Below are 7,961 nucleotides of genomic sequence, written 5' to 3'. Positions count from 1 at the left end.
CATATATTGATACAGTACACATAGAAACATCCACCCCATATATTGATACAGTACACATAGAAACATCCACCTTATATATTGATATAGTACACATACAAACATCCACCTCGTATATTGATACAGTACACATAGAAACATCCACCCCATATATTGATACAGTACACATAGAAACATCCACCTTATATATTGATACAGTACACATGGAAACATCCACCCGATATATTGATACACTACACATAGAAACATCAATGTTTACAAATTAATACAGTAGGCAAAGAAACGGTTAAATGACGTCACCTCAGACAACGCCTCAGTAGACCTATTACGATCGTGTTCTGTCTGTTGTCGTGCATCCTTAGCGAATTCACTTTTCCGACCCTCACAAAACCACGGAGCTGGGGCTGGCTAAAAAGTTCAATAATCGTCTCCCACGGGCCCAAAAATACTAGAATCAACCACTATTGAAGGGGGGAAGGCTGGGCTTCACCATATTACTTAATTATTTCACTTTTTACTGTTGTCTGGTAATTTCAAGTTTTATATAAGGTTTACGTTGGTCACTCCGCGACACCATTTTGTTGGTGAAACCACAGTCAAAAACCCGTGTTGTCACTACAACAAATAACAATTGTATTGCAATTAAGAGATCGTTGAATGCCTGTTGACCGCTTGTGGTGCAGTACGCATCAAATTGTTAATTTGACGTTAAACCTAATACAACCAAACACTGGTACAATACGAATGTTAACTAAAAACACACTTTCTATTTTGTTCACACTTTCTATTTTTTTATTTTCACTTGTATATTACCGATAGAAGTGTCCTGCTTGCGATTAGAAAACACGAATGATCCAAGTGTAGCTAAAAGGTGTGGACATGTTCACTGGGGTCAGGGTCTGTTTCCTATCGGAACGATATATTTAGACAAAATACCTTATCGATTCGACAACCTTGTCACGACTGTACTATCTAGTGGGTTAACTTAAGTAGGGTTCTTTCCTTGAGTCGGTCATGATTCTGCTCGAAAAACCATCACACCGTTACCACTGTCTCCTTTGCCATGCTATTTCCTCAATAAGCAGACAATCCCATGCTTAACTGTAGCGTTCAGCTAATAACCTGAAACCAATACAACAATTCGTTTGTATTCCTATTTACAACTAATATAGATTCTGTGCCTATATTCTGTGTGCACTTGTTAAAATTCTTAATCAACTATTAACAACGTGTCACTATTGTAACATTGTTTGTTATTACTGCAATGCTTATCTGTAAGTTCTTGTTGTGGTTACCGATATCACAGGGACCTGAACATTTGTTACAGCTTTTTCTGGACCTAAAGTAGTGTTCATGGTAATTTGTGTAGGGAGTTAAGATCAATTTTCGGTTAAAATGCCACCCTTATGATACCATGGTACATACTATAATACCATGTTACGAATATGGTACATACCATCATTAGGGTGGCACTTTTACCGAAAATTGATCTCAACCTCTAAAGCGTCTAAACTTACCATGAACACCTCAGTTAAGTTCCAAATATGGCTGTAACAAATATGATGGGAAATTGGAAGCATTTACCATAGAGTTCAAACCTTCATTAAAAATAGCAAAGAGTCAATGGTTACAACTTAATAGCTGTTGTCGTCCCTTTTCTTTTTCTTTTCTTTTTCTCAAAGTCTCGCTCTCTCCTCCTTTGCGCAGACGTAAAAAAACATATTATTTGTGTGTTGAAGGACTTTTAATAACTGGGTAGACGTAATTAGAACAAAGGGCCCAATGGGCCTGTATCGCTCACCTGGTATTAATCTCACAATTGTAACGTGAAAAGTCGACTCAAATAAGGCTACATGCAAATATCAGTGTCTTGACTCAGTCTTTAGAAAAACCTGTTAAAAGTTTTAGATACATTTGACCACTGTGACCTTGAAAGTCAAACAGCGACATTAAGTTGAACAAACTTTATAGCCCTTCATCCCAGAATGCAATTTGTGAAATATCACCACCCTATACCTGTTGTTTATACATAATTGACCAGATGCGACCTTGAAAATGTGTCAAGGTCATTCACATGAACAATCGTGATAGCTCCTCATCTAAGCATGTTACTGGTCACATATCACCATCTTTACATTTTGGCTATTCAAAAATCATCTATTTTTTTTTACACCTTTCATCCCTGCATGCTACTGGCTAAATATTATCATCCTAGCCATCTTTTTGTTTAGGAGAAGTCTTCTTAGTTTTTGACATATTTGACCCTTATGACCTTAAATATGGATGAAGGTCATTTATTTGATCAAACTTGGTAGCCCTTCGTGCCAGCATGTTACTAGCCAGATATTCTTCATAAGTCGTTTGAAGGGTTTTAAAGACATCTGACCCCTGTGACCTTGAATATGACCGAAGGTCCTTCATTTGAACACATTGGAGCCATTCATCCAAGCATGCTTCTGGCCAAATATCACAACCCTAGGCCTCTATGTTATTCTTGGAGATTTTAAACATATCTGACCTATGTGACCTTGAATAGAAGTCAATGTCATCCATTTGAAACTTGGTAGCCCTTTATCCCAGTATGTTCATGGCAAAATATCATCATCCTGGGCATTTTGGTTATTCAGAAGAAATCGTTTAAATATTTTAAACATATTTGGCCACTGTGACATTGAATATAAATCAAAGTAATTCATTTAAACAAACGTGGTAGTCCTTCATCCAAGTACGTTACTGGCCAAATGTCAACATTCTTCGTTTTTTGGTTGTTCTTCAGAGATTGTTTAAAGATTGCAATTGGCCAAATATCATGATCCGAGGCCTTTTGGTTATTCAGAAGAAGTTGTTTAAAGTAAAAAGATGACACTGGACGGACGGATGCCGCATCACGGCATAAGCACACTTGGCCCTTCGGGCCAGTTGAGCTAACAAGAGGTCCAAGGGCCTTAGCGGTCACCTGAGTTATATCATATGTACTGGAAGCTTTATTTTATTGTTTAGATGTCATGTGGAAATCAGCATGTAAACTAAGTGAAATACAATACTTGTCATGTCATCAAAGGATAAGAATTTTAAAAATATTGGTTAATGTTCCCTTTAGGGCCCCACCCTAGCCCCTGGGGATGGGGCAGGAATTTCATATATATATATATGCCAAATACCCTCATCCACCAAAGATGAATCTGACCAAGTTTGAATAATTTTCTGCTGAAAATGGATAAAATATACCCAAAAGTGTTATTTCCCTATATAAACTATAGTAAACTTTACCCCCTCCCCAAGGGGAAACATATGGCTCTGGAATTGACAATTTCAATAAAGCTCATGATGATCTTTCTATCCATGCACTGAAATTGACTACCTCTAAGTCTGGAGAAGAAGAGTTTTGAAATATTGGTTAATTTTCCCTTTGGGGCCCGCTCTGGCCCCTAGGGTTGGGGTAGGAATCCCAATTTTACATTTTAAAACCATCTTCCTCCAAGGATATAATTCTCACTAAGTAAGAATAATTTCCTACAGAAAATTGTAACAAGAGGCCCAAGAGGGCCTGTATCGCCTTCCTGAATATTTAAGCAGTCATAGCAAAATATTCTCATTAAATATTATATTGCACTAAAAATATTTCCCTCGCAAACTTTGTTGGCTCCATCTGTTGAAACTACCAGCAAAATATTATTACAAGATTCTATGCTTTTTGATTCTTCAGAAGTTGCTTGACATATTTTCCCCTGTGACCTTGTAAGTAGGTCAATGTCATTTTCCTTCTCAAATTGGTAAGCTCTATTCCAAAAGCTACCAGCCACATCTTATGAATCCATTCCTTTTAGTTCTTAAGAACAAATCCATTAAAATGTTGTTGACCTCTGTGACCTTGAAAGTAGGTCAAGGTCACTTTCATTCGCAAACTTTGTTGGGCTCTTTCCCAGGAAATAACCAGCCGAATATTAAGGTTCTATAACTTCCAGTTCTTCAGAAGAAGTCATTTGAAGTGTTTGACATATCTGCCTCATGTGACCTTAAAAGTAGGTCAAACTAATTTTCTTCCTCAAACTTTGTTGGGCTTTATCCCAGAAAGCCACCAGCCCAATATAAAGATTCTATACCTCTCAGTTCTTCAGAAGAAGTCATTTGAACCTTTTGACACATTTGATCCCTGTGACCTTGAAAGTAGGTCAAGGTAATTTTCATTCTCATCCTTTGTTAAGCTTCATCCCAGGAACCTATCAGCCAAATATGAAGATTCTATACCTTTTAGTTCTTCAGAAGAAGTCGTTTGAAGATTTTGACATACTTGACCCCTGTGACCTTTAAAGTAGGTCAAGGTCATTTTCGTTCTCAAACTTTGTAGGGCTCCTACTAGCAAAGCTTTCAGCCAAATATTATGACTCTAAGCCTGTCCGTTCTTCAGAAGAATATGTTTAAAGGAAAAGTTGACGAACGGACAGACGGCCGGACGGACGACGACGCCGCATCACGACATAAGCTCACTTGCCCTTCGGGCAGGTGAGCTAATAATATACCCAAAAGTGCTGTTTCCCTATATAAACTATAGTAAACTTTACCCTCTCCCCAAGAGAGAACGGATTGCTCGGGGGTCCTGAAATTAATTTACAATTTAAATAAAGCCCCTGATGATCTTTCCATCCATGCAGAGAAAAATGACTGTTGTACCTATGAGTCTGGAGAAGAAGATTTTTGAAATATTGGTTAATTTTCCCTTTTGGGCCCCGCCCTGGCCCCTAGGGTTGGGGTAAGAATCCCAATTTTACAATTTAAAACTATCTCACTCCAAGGATAATTCTCACCAAGTAAGAATAATTTCCTACATAAAGTTGTAAAAATATACCCAAAAGTGTTGTTTCCCTATATAAACTAAAGTCAACGTTACCCCCTCCACAAGGGAGAACGGATAGCTTAGGTGACCTAAAAATGATAAGTGTTGATAAGTTATAAGTTGCACTTGCTTTGTATCTGATATCATTTTTTCTGTTAATGAACTTATATAATGTACATCGGCGATATCACTTCCTGTAACATATCTGCGATATAATTTCCTATGCAAAGCTAGTAACTGTACCTGTGTGATGTTAATTTATGACAGTCCTGGGTAAAGCCAGTAACTGTGTGATGTTAGTGTATGACTGTCCTGTGTAAAGCCGGTAACTGTACCTGTGTGATGTCAGTTTATGACTGTCCTGTGTAAAGCCAGTAACTGTGTGATGTCAGTTTATGACTGTCCTGTGTAAAGCTAGTAACTGTACCTGTGTGATGTCAGTGTATGACTGTCCCGTGTAAAGCCAGTATCTGTACCCGTGTGATGTCAGTTTATGACTGTCCCGTGTAAAGCCAGTAACTGTACCTGGGTATGTCAGTGTATGACTGTCCCGAGTAAAGCCAGTAACTGTACGTGTGTGATGTCAGTGTATGACTGTCCTGTGTAAAGCCGGTAACTGTACCTGAGTGATGTCAGTTTATGACTGTCCTGTGTAAAGGCAGTAACTGTACCTGTGTGATGTCAGCTTATGACTGTCCTGTGTAAAGCCAGTAACTGTGCCTGTGTGATGTCAGCTTATGACTGTCCCGTGTAAAGCCAGTAACTGTACCTGTGTGATGTCAGTTTATGACTGTCCTGTGTAAAGCCAGTAACTGTACCTGTGTGATGTCAGCTTATGACTGTCCCGTGTAAAGCCAGTAACTGTACCTGTGTATGTCAGTGTATGACTGTCCCGAGTAAAGCCAGTAACTGTACCTGTGTGATGTCAGTGTATGACTGTCCTGTGTAAAGCCAGTAACAGTGTGATGTCAGTGTATGACTGTCCTGTGTAAAGCCAGTAACTTTACCTGTGTGATGTCAGTTTATGACTGTCCCGTGTAAAGCCAGTAACTGTACCTGTGTGATGTCAGTTTATGACTCTCCTGTGTAAAGCCAGTAACTGTACCTGTGTGATGTCAATGTATGACTGTCCTGTGTAAAGCCAGTAACTTTGCCTGTGTGATGTCAGTTTATGACTGTCCCGTGTAAAGCCAGTAACTGTACCTGTGTGATGTCAATGTATGACTGTCCTGTGTAAAGCCAGTAACTTTGCCTGTGTGATGTCAGTTTATGACTGTCCCGTGTAAAGCCAGTAACTGTACCTGTGTGATGTCAGTTTATGACTCTCCTGTGTAAAGCCAGTAACTGTACCTGTGTGATGTCAATGTATGACTGTCCTGTGTAAAGCCAGTAACAGTGTGATGTCCGTGTATGACTGTCCTGTGTAAAGCCAGTAACTTTGCCTGTGTGATGTCAGTTTATGACTGTCCCGTGTAAAGCCAGTAACTGTACCTGTGTGATGTCAATGTATGACTGTCCTGTGTAAAGCCAGTAACTTTGCCTGTGTGATGTCAGTTTATGACTGTCCCGTGTAAAGCCAGTAACTGTACCTGTGTGATGTCAATGTATGACTGTCCTGTGTAAAGCCAGTAACAGTGCGATGTCAGTGTATGACTGTCCTGTGTAAAGCCAGTAATTGTAACTGTGTGATGTCAGTTTATGACTGTCCTGTGTAAAGCCAGTAACTGTTCCTGTGTGATGTCAGTTTATGACTGTCCTGTGTAAAGCCAGTAGCTGTAACAGTGTGATGTCAGTTTATGACTGTCCTGTGTAAAGCCAGTAACTGTATCTGGGTGATGTCAGTTTATGGCCGTCCTGTGTAAAGCCAGTAACTGTACTTGTGAGATGTCAGTGTATGACTGTCCTGTGTAAAGCCAGTAATTGTAACTGTGTGATGTCAGTTTATGACTGTCCTGTGTAAAGCCAGTAACTGTGTGATGTCAGTGTATGACTGTCCTGTGTAAAGCGAGTAACTGTAACTGTGTGATGTCAGTTTATGACTGTCCTGTGTAAAGCCAGTAGCTGTGTGATGTCAGTGTATGACTGTCCTGTGTAAAGCGAGTAACTGTAACTGTGTGATGTCAGTTTATGACTAGCCAGTATCTGTACCCGTGTGATGTCAGTTTATGACTGTCCCGTGTAAAGCCAGTAACTGTACCTGTGTGATGTCAGTGTATGACTGTCCTGTGTAAAGCCAGTAACTGTAACAGTGTGATGTCATTTTAAGGCTGTCCTGTGTAAAGCCAGTAACTGTACCTGTGTGATGTCAGTTTTTGACTGTCCTGTGTAAAGCCAGTAACTGTAACTGTGTGATGGCAATTTATGTTTGTCCTGTGTAAAGCCAGTAACTGTAACTGTGTGATGTCATTTTATGACTGTCCCGTGTAAAGCCAGTAACTGTATCTGTGTGATGTCAGTTTATGGCCGTCCTGTGTAAAGCCAGTAACTGTACCTGTGTGATGTCAATGTATGACTGTCCTGTGTAAAGCCAGTAACAGTGTGATGTCAGTGTATGACTGTCCTGTGTAAAGCCAGTAACTGTACCTGTGAGATGTCAGTGTATGACAGTCCTGTGTAAAGCCAGTAACTGTAACTGTGTGATGGCCATTTATGTTTGTCCTGTGTAAAGCCAGTAACTGTAACTGTGTGATGTCATTTTATGACTGTCCCGTGTAAAGCCAGTGACTGTAACTGTGTGATGGCAATTTATGTTTGTCCTGTGTAAAGCCAGTGCCTGTAACTGTGTGATGTTAGTTTATGACTGTCCTGCGTAAAGCCAGTAACTGTGAGAGGTCAGTGTATGACTGTCCTGTGTAAACCCAGTAACAGCGTGATGTCAGTGTATGACTGTCCCGTGTAAAGCCAGTGACTGTAACTGGGTGATGGCCATTTATGTTTGTCCTGTGTAAAGCCAGTGACTGTAACTGTGTGATGTTAGTTTATGACTGTCCTGTGTAAAGCCAGTAACTGTACCTGTGTGATGTCATTTCATGACTGTCCTGTGTAAAGTCAGTAACTGTAACAGTGTGATGTCAGTTTATGACTGTCCTGTGTAAAGCCAGTAACTGTAACAGTGTGATGTCAGTTTATG

Source organism: Mizuhopecten yessoensis, unplaced genomic scaffold (genome assembly GCF_002113885.1).
Source record: "Mizuhopecten yessoensis strain PY_sf001 unplaced genomic scaffold, ASM211388v2 scaffold7251, whole genome shotgun sequence".
Taxonomy (NCBI): domain Eukaryota; kingdom Metazoa; phylum Mollusca; class Bivalvia; order Pectinida; family Pectinidae; genus Mizuhopecten; species Mizuhopecten yessoensis.
Note: the sequence above shows the minus strand (reverse complement) of the source record.